The 18,883-nt window shown below is 40.7% G+C and overlaps 1 long non-coding RNA gene across 1 annotated transcript; it reads right to left on the bottom strand.

Moving 5' to 3' along the window:
- Positions 1 to 8,358: 8,358 nt before the first annotated feature.
- On the bottom strand, positions 8,359 to 9,095 carry LOC141161017 (uncharacterized). The gene is made up of 3 exons (XR_012250612.1): positions 8,860 to 9,095; positions 8,678 to 8,773; positions 8,359 to 8,560 (listed from the first exon to the last, which is right to left on the bottom strand). It is a non-coding gene; the product is annotated as an uncharacterized lncRNA (long non-coding RNA).
- Positions 9,096 to 18,883: the final 9,788 nt, after the last annotated feature.

The raw sequence follows: 18,883 nt of genomic DNA, 5'->3' as shown, positions 1-18,883 counted from the left end.
TCTATATACTGTACAGGCAGCTCAATATACTGTATACACTGCTCTATATACTGTACACACTGCTCTATATACTGTACAGGCAGCTCTATATACTATACACACTGTTCTATATACTGTACACACTGCTCTATATACTGTACAGGCTGCTCTATATACTGTACACCCTGCTCTATATACTGTACAGGCTGCTCTATATACTGTACACACTGCTCTATATACTGTACACACTGCTCTATATACTGTATAGGCTGCTCTATATACTGTACACACTGCTCTATATACTGTACACCCTGTTCTATATACTCTACAGGCTGCTCTATATACTGTACACACTGCTCTATATACTGTATAGGCTGCTCTATATACTGTACACACTGCTCTATATACTCTACAGGCTGCTCTATATACTGTACACACTGGTCTATATACTGTACAGGCAGCTCTATATACTGTACACACTGCTGTATATACTGTACACGCTGCTGTATATACTGTACAGGCTGCTCTATATACTGTACACCCTGCTCTATATACTGTACACACTGCTCTATATACTGTACAGGCAGCTCTATATACTGTACACACTGCACTATACACTGTATATACTGCTCTATATACTGTACAGGCTGCTCTATATACTGTACACACTGCTCTATATACTGTACACACTGCTGTATATACTGTACACGCTGCTGTATATACTGTACAGGCAGCTCTATATACTATACACACTGCTCTATATACTGTACACACTGCTCTATATACTGTACAGGCAGCTCTATATACTATACACACTGCTCTATATACTGTACACACTGCTCTATATACTGTACACGCTGCTCTATATACTGTACACACTGCTCTATACACAGTACAGACTGCTCTATATACTGTACACACTGCTCTATATACTGTACAGGCTTCTCTATATACTGTACACACTGCTCTATATACTGTACAGGCAGTTCTTTATACTGTACACACTGCTCTATATACTGTACACACTGCTCTATACACTGTATATACTGCTCTATATACTGTACACACTGCTCTATATACTGTACAGGCAGCTCAATATACTATATACACTGCTCTATACACTGTACACACTGCTCTATATACTGTACACACTGCTCTATATACTGCACACACTGCTCTATATACTGTACACACTGCTCTATATACTGTACAGGCTGCTTTATATACTGTACACACTGCTCTATATACTGTACACCCTGCTCTATATACTGTACAGGCAGGTCTATATACTGTACACACTGCTCTATATACTGTACAGGCAGCTCTATATACTGTACATACTGCTCTATATACTGTACACACTGCTGTATATACTGTACACACTGCTCTATATACTGTACATACTGCTCTATATACTGTACACACTGCTCTATATACTGTACAGGCTGCTCTATATACTGTACACACTGCTCTATATACTGTACAGGCTGCTCTATATACTGTACACACTGCTCTATATACTGTACACACTGCTCTATATACTGTACAGGCTGCTCTATATACTGTACACACTGCTCTATATACTGTACACCCTGCTCTATATACTGTACAGGCAGGTCTATATACTGTACACACTGCTCTATATACTGTACAGACTGCTCTATATGCTGTACACGCTGCTCTATAAACTGTACACACTGCTCTATATACTGTACAGGCAGCTCTATATACTGTACACACTGCTCTATATACTGTACACACTGCTCTATATACTGTACAGGCAGCTCTATATACTATACACACTGCTCTATATACTGTACACACTGCTCTATATACTGTACACGCTGCTCTATATACTGTACACACTGCTCTATACACAGTACAGACTGCTCTATATACTGTACACACTGCTCTATATACTGTACAGGCTTCTCTATATACTGTACACACTGCTCTATATACTGTACAGGCAGTTCTTTATACTGTACACACTGCTCTATATACTGTACACACTGCTCTATACACTGTATATACTGCTCTATATACTGTACACACTGCTCTATATACTGTACAGGCAGCTCAATATACTATATACACTGCTCTATACACTGTACACACTGCTCTATATACTGTACAGGCTGCTCTATATACTGTACACACTGCTCTATATACTGTACAGGCAGCTCTATATACTATACACACTGCTCTATATACTGTACACACTGCTCTATATACTGCACACACTGCTCTATATACTGTACACACTGCTCTATATACTGTACAGGCAGCTCTATATACTGTACACACTGCTCTATATACTGTACAGGCTGCTCTATATACTGTACACACTGCTCTATATACTGTACACCCTGCTCTATATACTGTACAGGCAGGTCTATATACTGTACACACTGCTCTATATACTGTACAGGCAGCTCTATATACTGTACATACTGCTCTATATACTGTACACACTGCTGTATATACTGTACACACTGCTCTATATACTGTACATACTGCTCTATATACTGTACACACTGCTCTATATACTGTACATACTGCTCTATATACTGTACACCCTGCTCTATATACTGTACAGGCAGGTCTATATACTGTACACACTGCTCTATATACTGTACAGGCAGCTCTATATACTGTACATACTGCTCTATATACTGTACACACTGCTGTATATACTGTACACACTGCTCTATATACTGTACACACTGCTCTATATACTGTACAGGCTGCTCTATATACTGTACACACTGCTCTATATACTGTACAGGCTGCTCTATATACTGTACACACTGCTCTATATACTGTACAGGCTGCTCTATATACTGTACACACTGCTCTATATACTGTACACCCTGCTCTATATACTGTACAGGCAGGTCTATATACTGTACACACTGCTCTATATACTGTACAGACTGCTCTATATGCTGTACACGCTGCTCTATAAACTGTACACACTGCTCTATATACTGTACAGGCAGCTCTATATACTGTACACACTGCTCTATATACTGTACACACTGCTCTATATACTGTACAGGCTGCTCTATATACTGTACACACTGCTCTATATACTGTACACCCTGCTCTATATACTGTACAGGCAGGTCTATATACTGTACACACTGCTCTATATACTGTACAGGCAGCTCTATATACTGTACATACTGCTCTATATACTGTACACACTGCTGTATATACTGTACACACTGCTCTATATACTGTACATACTGCTCTATATACTGTACACACTGCTCTATATACTGTACAGACTGCTCTATATACTATACACACTGCTCTATAAACTGTACAGGCTGCTCTATATACTGTACACACTGCTCTATATACTGTACAGACTGCTCTATATGCTGTACAGGCTGCTCTATATACTGTACAGGCTGCTCTATAAACTGTACACACTGCTCTATATACTGTACAGGCAGCTCTATATACTGTACACACTGCTCTATATAATGTACAGGCTGCTCTATATACTGTACACACTGCTCTATATACTGTACACCCTGCTCTATATACTGTACAGGCAGGTCTTTATACTGTACACACTGCTCTATATACTGTACAGGCAGCTCTATATACTGTACATACTGCTCTATATACTGTACACACTGCTGTATATACTGTACACACTGCTCTATATACTGTACATACTGCTCTATATACTGTACACACTGCTCTATATACTGTACAGACTGCTCTATATACTATACACACTGCTCTATATACTATACACACTGCTCTATAAACTGTACAGGCTGCTCTATATACTGTACACCCTGCTCTATATACTGTACAGGCAGCTCTATATACTGTACACACTGCTCTATATACTGTACACACAGCTCTATATACTGTACACACTGCTCTATATACTGTACAGGCTGCTCTATATACTGTACACCCTGCTCTATATACTGTACAGGCTGCTCTATATATTGTACACACTGCTCTATATACTGTACACACTGCTCTATATACTGTACACACTGCTCTATATACTGTACAGGCAGGTCTATATACTGTACACACTGCTCTATATACTGTACACACTGCTCTATATACTGTACAGGCTGCTCTATATACTGTACACACTGCTCTATATACTGTACACACTGCTCTATATACTGTACAGGCTGCTCTATATACTGTACACACTGCTCTATATACTGTACAGGCAGCTCTATATACTGTACACACTGCTCTATATACTGTACAGGCAGCTCTATATACTGTACAGGCTGCTTTATATACTATACACACTGCTCTATATACTGTACAGGCTGCTCTATATACTGTACACACTGCTCTATATACTGTACACACTGCTCTATATAATGTACAGGCTGCTCTATATACTGTACAGACTGCTCTATATACTGTACACACTGCTCTATATACTGTACACGCTGATCTATATACTGTACACCCTGCTCTATATACTGTACTGGCAGCTCTATATACTGTACAGGCTGCTCTATATACTGTACACACTGCTCTATATACTGTACACACAGCTCTATATACTGTACAGGCTGCTCTATATACTGTACACACTGCTCTATATACTGTACAGGCAGCTCTATATACTGTACAGGCTGCTCTATATACTGTACACTCTGCTCTATATACTGTACAGGCTGCTCTATATACTGTACAGACAGCTCTATATACTATACAGACTGCTGTATATACTGTACACACTGCTCTATATACTGTACAGGCTGCTCTATATACTGTACACGCTGCTCTATATACTGTACAGGCTGCTCTATATACTGTACACACTGCTCTATATACTGTATAGGCTGCTCTATATACTGTACACGCTGCTCTATATACTGTACAGGCAGCTCTATATACTGTACACATTGCTCTATATACTGTACATGCTGCTCTATATACTGTACAGGCTGCTCTATATACTGCACACGCTGCTCTATATACTGTACAGGCTGCTCTATATACTGTACAGGCAGCTCTATATACTATACACACTGCTCTATATACTGTACACACTGCTCTATATACTGTACAGGCTGCTCTATATACTATAGACACTGCTCTATATACTGTACACACTGCTCTATATACTGTACAGGCTTCTCTATATACTGTACATGCTGCTCTATATACTGTACACACTGCTCTATATACTGTACAGGCTGCTCTATATACTGTACACACTGCTCTATATACTGTACAGGCTGCTCTATATACTGTACAGGCAGCTCTATATACTGTACACACTGCTCTATATACTGTACAGGCAGCTCTATATACTGTACACACTGCTCTATATACTGTACAGGCTGCTCTATATACTGTACACACTGCTCTATATACTGTACAGGCTGCTCTATATACTGTACACGCTGCTCTATATACTGTACAGGCTGCTCTATATACTGTACACACTGCTCTATATACTGTATAGGCTGCTCTATATACTGTACATGCTGCTCTATATACTGTACAGGCAGCTCTATATACTGTACATGCTGCTCTATATACTGTACAGGCTGCTCTATATACTGCACACGCTGCTCTATATACTGTACAGGCTGCTCTATATACTGTACAGGCAGCTCTATATACTATACACACTGCTCTATATACTGTACACACTGCTCTATATACTGTACAGGCTGCTCTATATACTATAGACACTGCTCTATATACTGTACACACTGCTCTATATAATGTACAGGCTGCTCTATATACTGTACACACTGCTCTATATACTGTACAGGCAGGTCTATATACTGTACACACTGCTCTATATACTGTACAGGCAGCTCTATATACTGTACACACTGCTCTATATACTATACACACTGCTCTATATACTGTACAGGCTGCTCTATATACTGCACACACTGCTCTATATACTGTACAGGCTGCTCTATATACTGTACACACTGCTCTATATACTGTACAGGCAGCTCTATATACTGTACACACTGCTCTATATACTGTACAGGCAGCTCTATATACTGTGCAGGCAGCTCTATATACTATACACACTGCTCTATATACTGTACAGGCTGCTCTATATACTGTACACACTGCTCTATATACTGTACACACTGCTCTATATAATGTACAGGCTGCTCTATATACTGTACAGACTGCTCTATATACTGTACACACTGCTCTATATACTGTACACGCTGCTCTATATACTGTACACCCTGCTCTATATACTGTACAGGCAGCTCTATATACTGTACAGGCTGCTCTATATACTGTACAGGCTGCTCTATATACTGTACACACTGCTCTATATACTGTACAGGCAGCTCTATATACTGTACACACAGCTCTATATACTGTACAGGCTGCTCTATATACTGTACACACTGCTCTATATACTGTACAGGCAGCTCTATATACTGTACAGGCTGCTCTATATACTGTACACACTGCTCTATATACTGTACAGGCTGCTCTATATACTGTACAGACAGCTCTATATACTATACAGACTGCTGTATATACTGTACACACTGCTCTATATACTGTACAGGCTGCTCTATATACTGTACACGCTGCTCTATATACTGTACAGGCTGCTCTATATACTGTACACACTGCTCTATATACTGTATAGGCTGCTCTATATACTGTACACGCTGCTCTATATACTGTACAGGCAGCTCTATATACTGTACACATTGCTCTATATACTATACAGGCAGCTCTATATACTATACAGGCTGCTCTATATACTATACATGCTGCTCTATATACTGTACAGGCTGCTCTATATACTGCACACGCTGCTCTATATACTGTACAGGCTGCTCTATATACTGTACAGGCAGCTCTATATACTATACACACTGCTCTATATACTGTACACACTGCTCTATATACTGTACAGGCTGCTCTATATACTATAGACACTGCTCTATATACTGTACACACTGCTCTATATACTGTACAGGCTTCTCTATATACTGTACATGCTGCTCTATATACTGTACACACTGCTCTATATACTGTACAGGCTGCTCTATATAATTTACAGGCTGCTCTATATACTGTACAGGCAGCTCTATATACTGTACACACTGCTCTATATACTGTACACACTGCTCTATATACTGTACAGGCAGCTCTATATACTGTACACACTGCTCTATATACTGTACAGGCTGCTCTATATACTGTACACACTGCTCTATATACTGTACAGGCTGCTCTATATACTGTACACGCTGCTCTATATACTGTACAGGCTGCTCTATATACTGTACACACTGCTCTATATACTGTATAGGCTGCTCTATATACTGTACACGCTGCTCTATATACTGTACAGGCAGCTCTATATACTGTACAGGCAGCTCTATATACTGTACATGCTGCTCTATATACTGTACAGGCTGCTCTATATACTGCACACGCTGCTCTATATACTGTACAGGCTGCTCTATATACTGTACACACTGCTCTATATACTGTACAGGCTGCTCTATATACTGCACACGCTGCTCTATATACTGTACAGGCTGCTCTATATACTGTACACACGGCTCTATATACTATACACACTGCTCTATATACTGTACACACTGCTCTATATACTGTACACTCTGCTCTATATACTGTACACACTGCTCTATATACTGTACAGGCTGCTCTATATACTATAGACACTGCTCTATATACTATACAGGCTTCTCTATATACTGTACATGCTGCTCTATATACTGTACACACTGCTCTATATACTGTACAGGCTGCTCTATATACTGTACACACTACTCTATATACTGTACACACTGCTCTATATACTGTACAGGCTTCTCTATATACTGTACATGCTGCTCTATATACTGTACACACTGCTCTATATACTGTACAGGCTGCTCTATATACTGTACACACTGCTCTATATACTGTACATGCTGCTCTATATACTGTACACACTGCTGTATATACTGTACAGGCAGCTCTATATACTGTACACACTGCTCTATATAATGTACAGGCTGCTCTATATACTGTACAGACTGCTCTATATACTGTACAGGCTGCTCTATATACTGTACACACTGCTCTATATACTGTACAGGCTGCTCTATATACTGTACACACTGCTCTATATACTGTACACACTGCTCTATATACTGTACAGACTGCTCTATATACTGTACAGGCTGCTCTATATACTGTACACACTGCTCTATATACTGTACAGGCAGCTCTATATACTGTACAGGCTGCTCTATATACTGTAGAAATAGTTAAAATATCCTGCGCTGGTAAGGTTTAGGCCGTATACTTGAAGGGGGAAGGTTGTTGGGGACAAAAATGTGGACAATAAGAGAGGATGATAAAAGAGTTTTTATTTTAAATAGTAAATCTCGCATAAAAATGACGTTAAATCATAATGAAGGTTAAAAAATGATAAAATATTAGATAGAGATAGCTGGTGGGTCTTTTGGGGTGGAGGCTTTTTGGAGGTTCCTGGTAGTGGTAGTCTCGTGGGTTTCTAGGCCAGTTTTTAGAAGGATAGTAGTCTGGATATTTCCTATGTGTAAAAAGGAGAAAGAGAAGGGGAAAAAAAAGGGGGGGTGGGGTTTTAGTGACCGGATTGTTCCCCGTATACTTAGAGTGGCTGCTCTCACCGGTGTAAGAAGTGATTTACCTGTTGTCGGTCTAGGTAGATTTCCAGGTGTTGATGGCTTGTGCTTGGGCTGATGATCGTTTGTAGATATTTAGGCAGCGGGATTAGAGAGTGCTACTAATGAAAATAGAGTAATATTAGTTAAGCCAATAACGCTTGGTATAGGGTCTGAATGGCACATATAAGGGGATGCAGTTTTTTACCTGTAAAGGAGGGGGGTTCTGTGTAAGTAGCAGGATTGCACTAGATGGTGTCTGCGGTCTTGATTGTTGTCCGGTTCTGGGTGATGGACAGCTGTTGTTAATCGCAGTGCTTGAAGCTGCTTGCTACTGTTGGCGGATAGTAGAAGGGTTTTGTTATACCTGTGGTACAGTACAGCGGGTCTGAGTGGCACAGGTGAGAAGATATGCGTATTACCTGTACGAGGTGCTGTATAGGTTCCAAGGTAGCCTGGGCTGGTGACTACGGTCTTAAAGCCAGTTATCTGAGGCTGGGTGATGGACAGCTGTATGCGTATCCAAAAGAGCTTTGAAGGATAAATGTTAATATAGGTATATCTATGGATTCTATTAAATAGGGGGAGGGGGGGGGGGGAGACCTGTATAGTGCAGGTAAAATGATTAGAATGTTACCTGTTGGGTTAGAGCACTGAAAGTGTGCTTGTTCCTTGGACTCACTGGTAGTATCAGTAGCAGTGGGGAAGCAGTATCTGTGCTCTATGTTAGGGTACTGAGGATCTGCTTAAACCTCTTGAGCTTATTCGTGGTGGTAGTTGCAATCAGGGGAGATGGGCAGTCTAGTGTGTGTGCAGCATGTGCACACTGCAGTGCAGTCTTAGATGATGAATGTCACCGTGGGAGCAGAGCTCAGTACTTACTGTTAGTAGTCTGTCAGGGATGGTTCTGCTAACAGGGACTCTTGGCATCCCACTGTGCTCTCAGAGTCACAACTGGCAGCGGGGGGTAGAAGAGTAGTGGGGCATAGAGATGGGTCGCGCAGGGAGTGAGACAGGGTCCCGGCCGGTGACCAGCTGTTCTCCCTTGCGCTGCTTGTCCTCCGTCGGCGGTCTGTGGAGGGCGGGAAGGACCTGGAGTTTGCGCCGTGTATCAACGCAGTAAGACCTGCGTGACGTAAGTGCGCGTGACAGCGCGCATGTGACCCGTACGGTGGCTTACAGGGACCAAAAAGACCAACGCGTTTCAAGAACTACGGTTCTCTTCCTCAGGGATGGTCTACTGCTGTAAGTAGGTCACTTATATATGCGCGCTTGTGCATAATTAATTAGTGGGGGCGGGGTCTGCTTGGTAATATGCTTTAGTTTGGATGGATGCATTAGTCATCATTGAAAGCAAATAACTCAATCTCAGAATTGAGTCCCTTTGGTTTTAATGTGTCCAGGTTGAATATCCACTTGCTTTCAACCCTGGACATTTGTTTTAGATAGTCCCATTTGCGCCATTGTTTGTGGACCTTCTGTAGGCCTGTGATGGTAGTGCCCTTAATGGAACCTCCATGTTTTTCGGAGTAATGTATAGATAGAGGGTGTCCGTCAAATTTTTTGGAAATATTGCGCAGATGTTCATTTATGAGCACTTGTAGGGGGCGTTTGGTTCTACCTATATAAAGTTTGTTGCATGGACATCGGAGGCTGTAGATGACGCCATCGGTGTTGCAAGTAATGAAGTCTGAGATTTTGTAGGTGGTTTGGTCTTCCGTGATTATTTTTTGTTTTTTAGTGTGCAGCTTCTTGCATGCTGCACATTTATTACAGGGATAAAAACCAACAGTTTCTTTAACACCTTAAGCCCCGCGGGTGGTTTGCACGTTAATGACCGGGCCAATTTTTACAATTCTGACCACTGTCACTTTATGAGGTAATTACTCTGGAACGCTTCAACGGATCCCCCTGATTCTGAGACTGTTTTTTCGTGACATATTGTACTTCATGATTGTGGAAAAATTTCTTCGATAACACTTGCGTTTATTTGTGAAAAAAACGGAAATTTGGCGAAAATTTGGAAAATTTTGCAATTTTCAAAATTTGAATTTTTAAGCCCTGAAATCAGAGCGATATGTCACACAAAAGAGTTAATAAATAACATTTCCCACATGTCTACTTTACATCAGCACAATTTTGGAACCAAAATTTTTTTTTGTTAGGGAGCTATAAGGGTTAAAAGTTGACCAGCGATTTCACATTTTTCCAACAAAATTTACAAAACCATTTTTTTAGGGACCACATCACATTTGAAGTCACTTTGAGAGGTCTTTATGACAGAAAATACCCAAAAGTGACACCATTCTAAAAACTGCACCCCTCAAGGTGCTCAAAACCACATTCAAGAACTTTATTAACCCTTCAGGTGCTCCATAGGAATTTTTTGAATGTGGAAGAAAAAAATGAACATTTAACTTTTTTCACAAAAATATTACTTTAGACCCAATTTTTTTTATTTTCACAGGAGTAACAAGAAAAAATGGACCGCAAAATTTGTTGTGCAATTTCCCCTGGGCACGCAGATACCCAATATTTGGGGAAAAAACACTGTTTGGGCGCACTGTAGGGCTCGGAAGGGAAGGAGCGCCATTTGACTTTTTGATTGTAAAATTTGCTTGAATAATTAGCGGACACCATGTTGCGTTTAGAGAGCCCCTGTGTGCCCAAACATTGGAGCTCCCCCACAAGTGACCCCATTTTGGAAACTAGACCCCCCAAGGCACCTATCTAGATGCATAGTGAGCAGTTGCAACCCCCAGGTGCTTCACAAATTGATTCGTAAAAATGAAAAAGTGAAAAAAAAAACACTTTTTCATTGTTACGAATCAATTTGTGAAGCACCTGGGGGTTCCAACTGCTCACTATGCATCTAGATAGGTGCCTTGGGGGGTCTAGTTTCCAAAATGGGGTCACTTGTGGGGGAGCTCCAATGTTTGGGCACACAGGGACTCTCTAAATGCAACATGGTATCCGCTAACAAATTGAATGGAAAATCGGCTCAAATTGTTAGCGGACACCACATTGCGTTTGGAGAGCCCCTCTGTGCCCAAACTTTGGAGCTCCCCCACAAGTGACCCCATTTTGGAAACTAGACCCCCCAAGGCACCTTTCTAGATGCATAGTGAGCACTTGGAACCCCCAGGTGCTTCACAAATTGATTTGTAATAATGAAAAAGTGAAAAAAAAAACACTTTTTCATTTTTGTGAATCAATTTGTGAAGCACCTGGAGTTACAAGTGCTCACTATGCATCTAGATAGGTGCCTTGGGGGGTCTAGTTTCCAAAATGGGGTCACTTGTGGGGGAGCTCCAAAGTTTGGGCACAGAGGGGCTCTCCAAACGCAATGTGGTGTCCGCTAACAATTTGAGCCGATTTTCCATTCAATTTGTTAGCGGATACCATGTTGCATTTAGAGAGTCCCTGCGTGCCCAAACATTGGAGCTCCCCCACAAGTGACCCCATTTTGGAAACTAGACCCCCCAAGGCACCTATCTAGATTCATAGTGAGCACTTGGAACCCCAGGTGCTTCACAAATTGATTCATAAAAATGAAAAAGTGTTTTTTTTTTCACTTTTTCATTTTTACGAATCAATTTGTGAAGCACCTGGGGATTCCAAGTGCTCACTATGCATCTAGATAGGTGCCTTGGGGGGTCTAGTTTCCAAAATGCGGTCACTTGTGGGGGAGCTCCAATGTTTGGGCACACAGGGGCTCTCCAAACGCAACATGGCGTCCGCTAACAATTTGAGCCGATTTTCCATTCAATTTGTTAGCGGACACCATGTCGCGTTTGGAGAGCCCGTGATGTGCCTAAACAGTGGAGCTCCCCCACAAGTGTCCCCATTTTGGAAACTATACCCCTCAAGGATTTTATTAAGGTGTATAGTGAACATTTTGAACCCAGAGGTACGGCACAGAATTTGTTTACATTAGGTCATCATATTGAATAAGTTGTCATTATTCTTGAGCGCAAGTGCTCGCTACTTGAGTTTGCATCGGGTACTCAGGTATGCACCATGTACAGCGTGTGCTCGAGTGACATGCTCGAGTCCCTGCTCCGCATGTTTCACGGTTATTAGACACCCAAAAAAAAAACATGCGGGGATCGCTCGTGCATGGCAGGCAATCCCCGTAAAGTTTTTTGGCCGCGAAGCATATGGGGCAGAGACTCGAGCATGTCACTCAAATACCCACGATACTCAATGCATACCAGAGCACCCGATGCAAACTCAAGTAGCGAGCACTTGCTCTCAACACTAGTCGCCATATCGTCATCTTTTTTTCTTACTTTTGAAAAAAATCCCAACCCCAGCCCTAACCCTAGCACAACCCTAGCCCCAGCACAACCCTAGCCCCAGCACAACCCTAGCCCCAGCACAACCCTAGCCCCAAACCCAGCCCTAACCCTAGCCCAATCCTAACCCAAGAGTTTATTTTTGACGCCGTTCCTTGTGCGGTATAAGTGATTAGACGACTTTATTCTTCGGGTCGGTGTGATTACAGCAATGCCAGAATCATATGGGGTTTTTATGACTGACAGCTGTCACACACTAAAAGACGCATTTTTTGTAAAATCTAGTTTTTGCATCGCCATATTTTGAGAGCTATAATTTTTCCAGATTTTGGCAGACAGTCATGTGACGGCTCGTTTTTTCCGGGATGACTTGACGTTGTTATTGGTGCCATTCTCAGGCACGTGACATTTTTTGATCACTTTCTATTCCGATTTTTGGGAGGCAGAATAAACAAAAACCAACAATTCAGGAATTGTTTTTTTTTTTTTTTTTTTTATTCTGTTCCGCGTGTGGTAAAATTGATGAGGTAGCTTTATTCTTCGGGTCAGTACGTTTACAGCGGTACCACATTTGTATCATTTTTCTATGTTTTGGCGCTTATACACAATAAAAGCTATTTTATAGAAAAAAATATTTTTTAGTATCGCTTTATTCTGAGAGCTATAACTTTTTGATTTTTCAGCTGATGGAGCTGTATGGCGGCTTGTTTTTTGCGGGACGAGATGACGTTTTCAGCGGTATCATTTTTATTTATATGCGTCTTTTTGATCGCGTGTTATTCCACTTTTTGTTTGGCGGTATGGTGATAAAGCATTGTTTTTTGCTTCGTTTTTTTTTTTTTTTACCGTGTTCACTGAAGGGGTTAACTAGTGGGACAGTTTTATAGGTCAGGTTTTTCCGGACGCGGTGATACCAAATATGTGTACTTTTACTGTTTTTTTTTTTGTTTTTTTTATAATAATATTTATTGATGGGTACATTATATTTTTATTTTTGGTGTATTATTTTTTTTATTTTTTTAGAATATTTTTGCACATTTTTTTTTTTTTCCACTTTCACACAGTTTATACACTTTATTACTTTGTCCCACTCTGAGACTTTCACTTTTTTTTTTCTGATCGCCTGCATGGCACAGGAATGGAGCACCATCCCTATGCCATGAAGGCTGTCAGAAATGCACAGTGTGAAGATTGCTTGGAGATGCACTGCGCATGTCCAAGCAATCTTCCTGCTCTCTGGTGACCCGGATGTTGTCATGACGACATCGGGTCGTCATGGCAACACCCGGTAAGCCTTTGCAGACTGCGCTGGAAGCCGGAAGAGGTGGTGAGTATCGCCGATCACCTCCCCTTGCCCCCGCAATGCCGCGATCGACTTCAATCGACTTCGATCGCAGCATCGCGGGGGTTAATGTGCTGGGAGCGGTGCAGGACCGCTCCCTGCACATAATACCGGGTGTCAGCTGTGACAATCAGCTGACACCCGGCGGCGATCGCGCCCGCACAGCCTGTGTGCGCGCGCGATCGCGATGACGTACTAATACGGGTCTGGCTCTTAAGTCCCAGGGCACAGACGCGTATTAGTACGTCAGATGTTATTAAGGGGTTAATAAGTGTGGGTTGATTAATGATTTGAGGATTGCGAACTGTTGGTGCGATGAGGTTCCCTAGGTTTTTTGCTTTCCTATAGATGAATCTTGGTTTTGGTGGAATAAGGTCGCCTATTGTTTTGTCATCGTGAAGGATATGCCAGTGTTTTGAAATTATTTTTCTTAATAAATATGTATTGGAGTTGTATTGAGTTATGATAGGGATATCTGGTTGTGTTGTAGGGTCAGTGGCATTAATTTTTGTGGTGCTGTTCTTGAGGAGGTTATCTCTGGGTATAGTTTGAATCTGATTTTTCACTTTTTGTAAAAATTGTGGATTGTAACCTTTTTCTAAAAATTTATTTGTTAATTGTATGGCTTCTTCGTTGAAGTCCCCAGTGTTGGAGCAATTTCTATATAATCTCATGTATTGACTGCGTGGGATGTTTAACAGCCAGCTGGGGAGGTGACAGCTGTCCAGAGAGATGAAGCTATTTGAGTCCGTTGGCTTCATATATGTTTTTGTATGGATTTTTTGATCTTGGATATATATGTTGAGATCTAAGAAGTTTAGCTGTTTTTGGCTTATGTTGGAGGTAAATTCCAAGAAAAAGTTATTGATATTGATCTCCCTGATAAAGGAGTCTAGGGATTCTTGGTCACCAGACCAGATAAAAAGTACGTCGTCAATAAATCTTTGCCAAAATACCAAGTTAGGTCTGAGTGTGCCGCCTGGGTGGATAGCTAACTCCTCCCATTTGCCAACGTATAGATTGGCATAGCTTGGGGCAAATCTAGTACCCATTGCTGTGCCCCATTGTTGTGTGTAGAAAAGTTTATCGTGTTTAAAATAATTATGCGTCAGTATGAACTTCATACATTCCTTCATGAACATTATTTGTTCTTTAGGTAGTTTGTTTTGTTTCAAAAGAAAATGTGTGGCTGCGTCGCAGCCCGCATTATGCTGAATCACGGTGTATAAGGACGAGATGTCCAGGGTGCCTAGGATGAAATTGTCATGCCATTTGATTTTTTGTAAAAGCTGAAGTACATGTTGACTGTCTTTTAAATATGTCGGCAAAAGGGGTACTAGGTCTTGTAAGTGTTTATCCACAAATCTGGATAGATTTGATGTTAGGCATTGGATACCTGAGATGATAGGTCTGCCTGGAGGATGGGAGAGTGACTTATGTATTTTTGGTAGATAATAAAATGTTGCAAGACGTGGGTGGGAGATAGTGATGTATTCAAACTCCTGTTTCGTAAGGAAGCCTTTATCTAGTCCTTTGGTAGTTAGTGTTTTTAGTTCTTTTAGGTACATATCTGTGGGGTCCTCCCTCATAGTATTGTATGTTCTTGTGTCACTTAGTAGTCTGTTTGTTTCTGATTGATATTGTTCTAGATCCAGTATAACTATACCACCTCCTTTATCAGCTGGACGGATAATTATGTTCTGATTTTTCTGTAAGATATATATTGCTTTCCTTTCAGAGGCGTTAAAGTTGTATTGGAATTTGTTACATTTTTTGTGGCTTAATTTACGGATATCTGAGATGACATTGTTTTGAAAACTTTCGAGTGCAGATGAGTATTCGTTTAATGGATGGAATTTGGATTTGGTTTTTAAGTTGGTGTGGGCATATTTCAAAGTGAGTGAGTTTCTAGGTTCATTTATGTGCCCCCGGTCCTGATGTTTCAGGTAGTATTTTTTGAGTGCTAGTTTTCGCATAAACTGTTTGACTCCAATGAAAGCTTGAAATTTATTGAATCCTGTGGAGGGGGCATATTTAAGACCTTTAGTTAGGAGGTTGATTTCGTTTGGTTTTAGGGTATGTTTACTGAGATTGAAGATAGTGTCGGCTTTTTGGTTTATCTCTTCTGTATCTGCCTTTTTCTTTTTGGAGAGTTGCCCTCCTCTACCTCCCCTCTTACGTTTGTTTTTTGTGCCCTCTGAAAAAAATTTGAGGAGCTGGTTTTCTTGCGTACTTGTGGGTGTCTGGGGTTACTATCGCGACTTTGTCTCTTGGGGGTGTTATTGGAGGCCATGTCTGGTTGGTCTTCCTCGTTGAATGGAGATTCATTAATAGTTTCTAGAATGTCAAATCTATTATTTAAAGTGGTGGGAGTGGCTATAGGTTGTGTGACTTCAATAGTCATCAGGGGTTGGATTGGGTGATTTGGGGGGTTTGGGAGGTTAGGTGGGTTTAAATTAGTAATATACTGTACACACTGCTCTATATACTGTACAGGCAGCTCTATATACTGTACACACAGCTCTATATACTGTAAAGGCAGCTCTATATACTGTACAGGCTGCTCTATATACTGTACACTCTGCTCTATATACTGTACACCCTGCTCTATATACTGTACAGGCTGCTCTATATACTGTACACACTGGTCTACATACTGTACAGGCAGCTCTATATACTATACACACTGCTCTATATACTGCACACGTTGCTCTATATACTGTACAGGCAGCTCTATATACTGTACACACTGCTCTATATACTGTACACACTGCTCTATATACTGTACACGCTGCTCTATATACTGTACAGGCTGCTCTATATACTATACACACTGCTCTATATACTGTACAGGCTGCTCTATATACTGTACACACTGCTCTACATACTGTACAGGCTGCTCTATATACTGTACACGCTGCTCTATATACTGTACACACTGCTCTATATACTGTACACACTGCTCTATATACTGTATAGGTTGCTCTATATACTATACACACTACTCTATATACTGTACACACTGCTCTATATACTGTATAGGCTGCTCTATATACTATACACACTACTCTATATACTGTACACACTGCTCTATATACTGTATAGGCTGCTCTATATATTATACACACTACTCTATATACTGTACACACTGCTCTATATACTGTATAGGCTGCTCTATATACTATACACACTACTCTATATACTGAACACACTGCTCTATATACTGTATAGGCTGCTCTATATACTATACACACTACTCTATATACTGTACACACTGCTCTATATACTGTATAGGCTGCTCTACATACTGTACAGGCAGCTCTATATACTGTACAGGCTGCTCTATATACTGTACAGGCTGCTCTATATACTGTACACACTGCTCTATATACTGTACACACTGCTCTATATATTGTACAGGCTGCTCTATATACTGTACACACTACTCTATAAACTATACACACAGCTCTATATACTGTACAGGCAGCTCTATATACTGAACACACAGCTCTATATACTGTACACACTGCTCTATATACTGTACATACTGCTCTATATACTGTATAGGCTGCTCTATATACCATACACACTACTCTATATACTATACACGCAGCTTTATATACTGTACAGGCTGCTCTATATACTATACACACTGCTCTATATACTGTACACACTGCTCTATATACTGTACAGGCTGCTCTATATACTGTACACACTGCTCTATATACTGTACACACTGCTCTATATACTGTACAGGCAGCTCTATATACTGTACAGGCTGCTCTATATACTATACACACTGCTCTATATACTGTACACACTGCTCTATATACTGTACAGGCTGCTCTATATACTATACACACTGCTCTATATACTGTACACACTGCTCTATATACTGTATAGGCTGCTCTATATACTGTACAGGCAGCTCTTTATACTGTACAGGCTACTCTATATACTGTACACACTGCTCTATATACTGTACACACTGCTCTATATACTGTATAGGCTGCTCTATATACTATACACACTGCTCTATATACTGTACACACTGCTCTATATACTGTACACACTGCTCTATATACTGTATAGGCTGCTCTATATAGTATACACACTAATCTATATACTGTACACACTGCTCTATATACTGTATAGGCTGCTCTATATACTATACACACTACTCTATATACTGTACACACTGCTCTATATACTGTACAGGCTGCTCTATATACTATACAGACTGCTCTATATACTGTACAGGCTGCTCTATATACTGTACACACTGCTCTATATACTGTACACACTGCTCTATATACTGTACACACTGCTGTATATACTGTACACACTGCTCTATATACTGTACAGGCTGCTCTATATATTGTACAGGCTGCTCTATATACTGTACACACTACTCTATATACTATACACACAGCTCTATATACTGTACAGGCAGCTCTATATACTGTACACTCTGCTCTATATACTATACACACTGCTCTATATACTGTACACCCTGCTCTATAAACTGTACATGCTGCTCTATATACTGTACACATTGCTCTACATACTGTACACACTGCTCTATATACTGT

The sequence above is a fragment of the Phyllobates terribilis genome, unplaced genomic scaffold (assembly GCF_046119375.1).
Source record: "Phyllobates terribilis strain yellow unplaced genomic scaffold, ASM4611937v1 Scaffold_9__5_contigs__length_417890890, whole genome shotgun sequence".
NCBI lineage: Eukaryota > Metazoa > Chordata > Amphibia > Anura > Dendrobatidae > Phyllobates > Phyllobates terribilis.
Note: the sequence above shows the minus strand (reverse complement) of the source record. Positions and strands in the feature narration are given on the sequence as shown.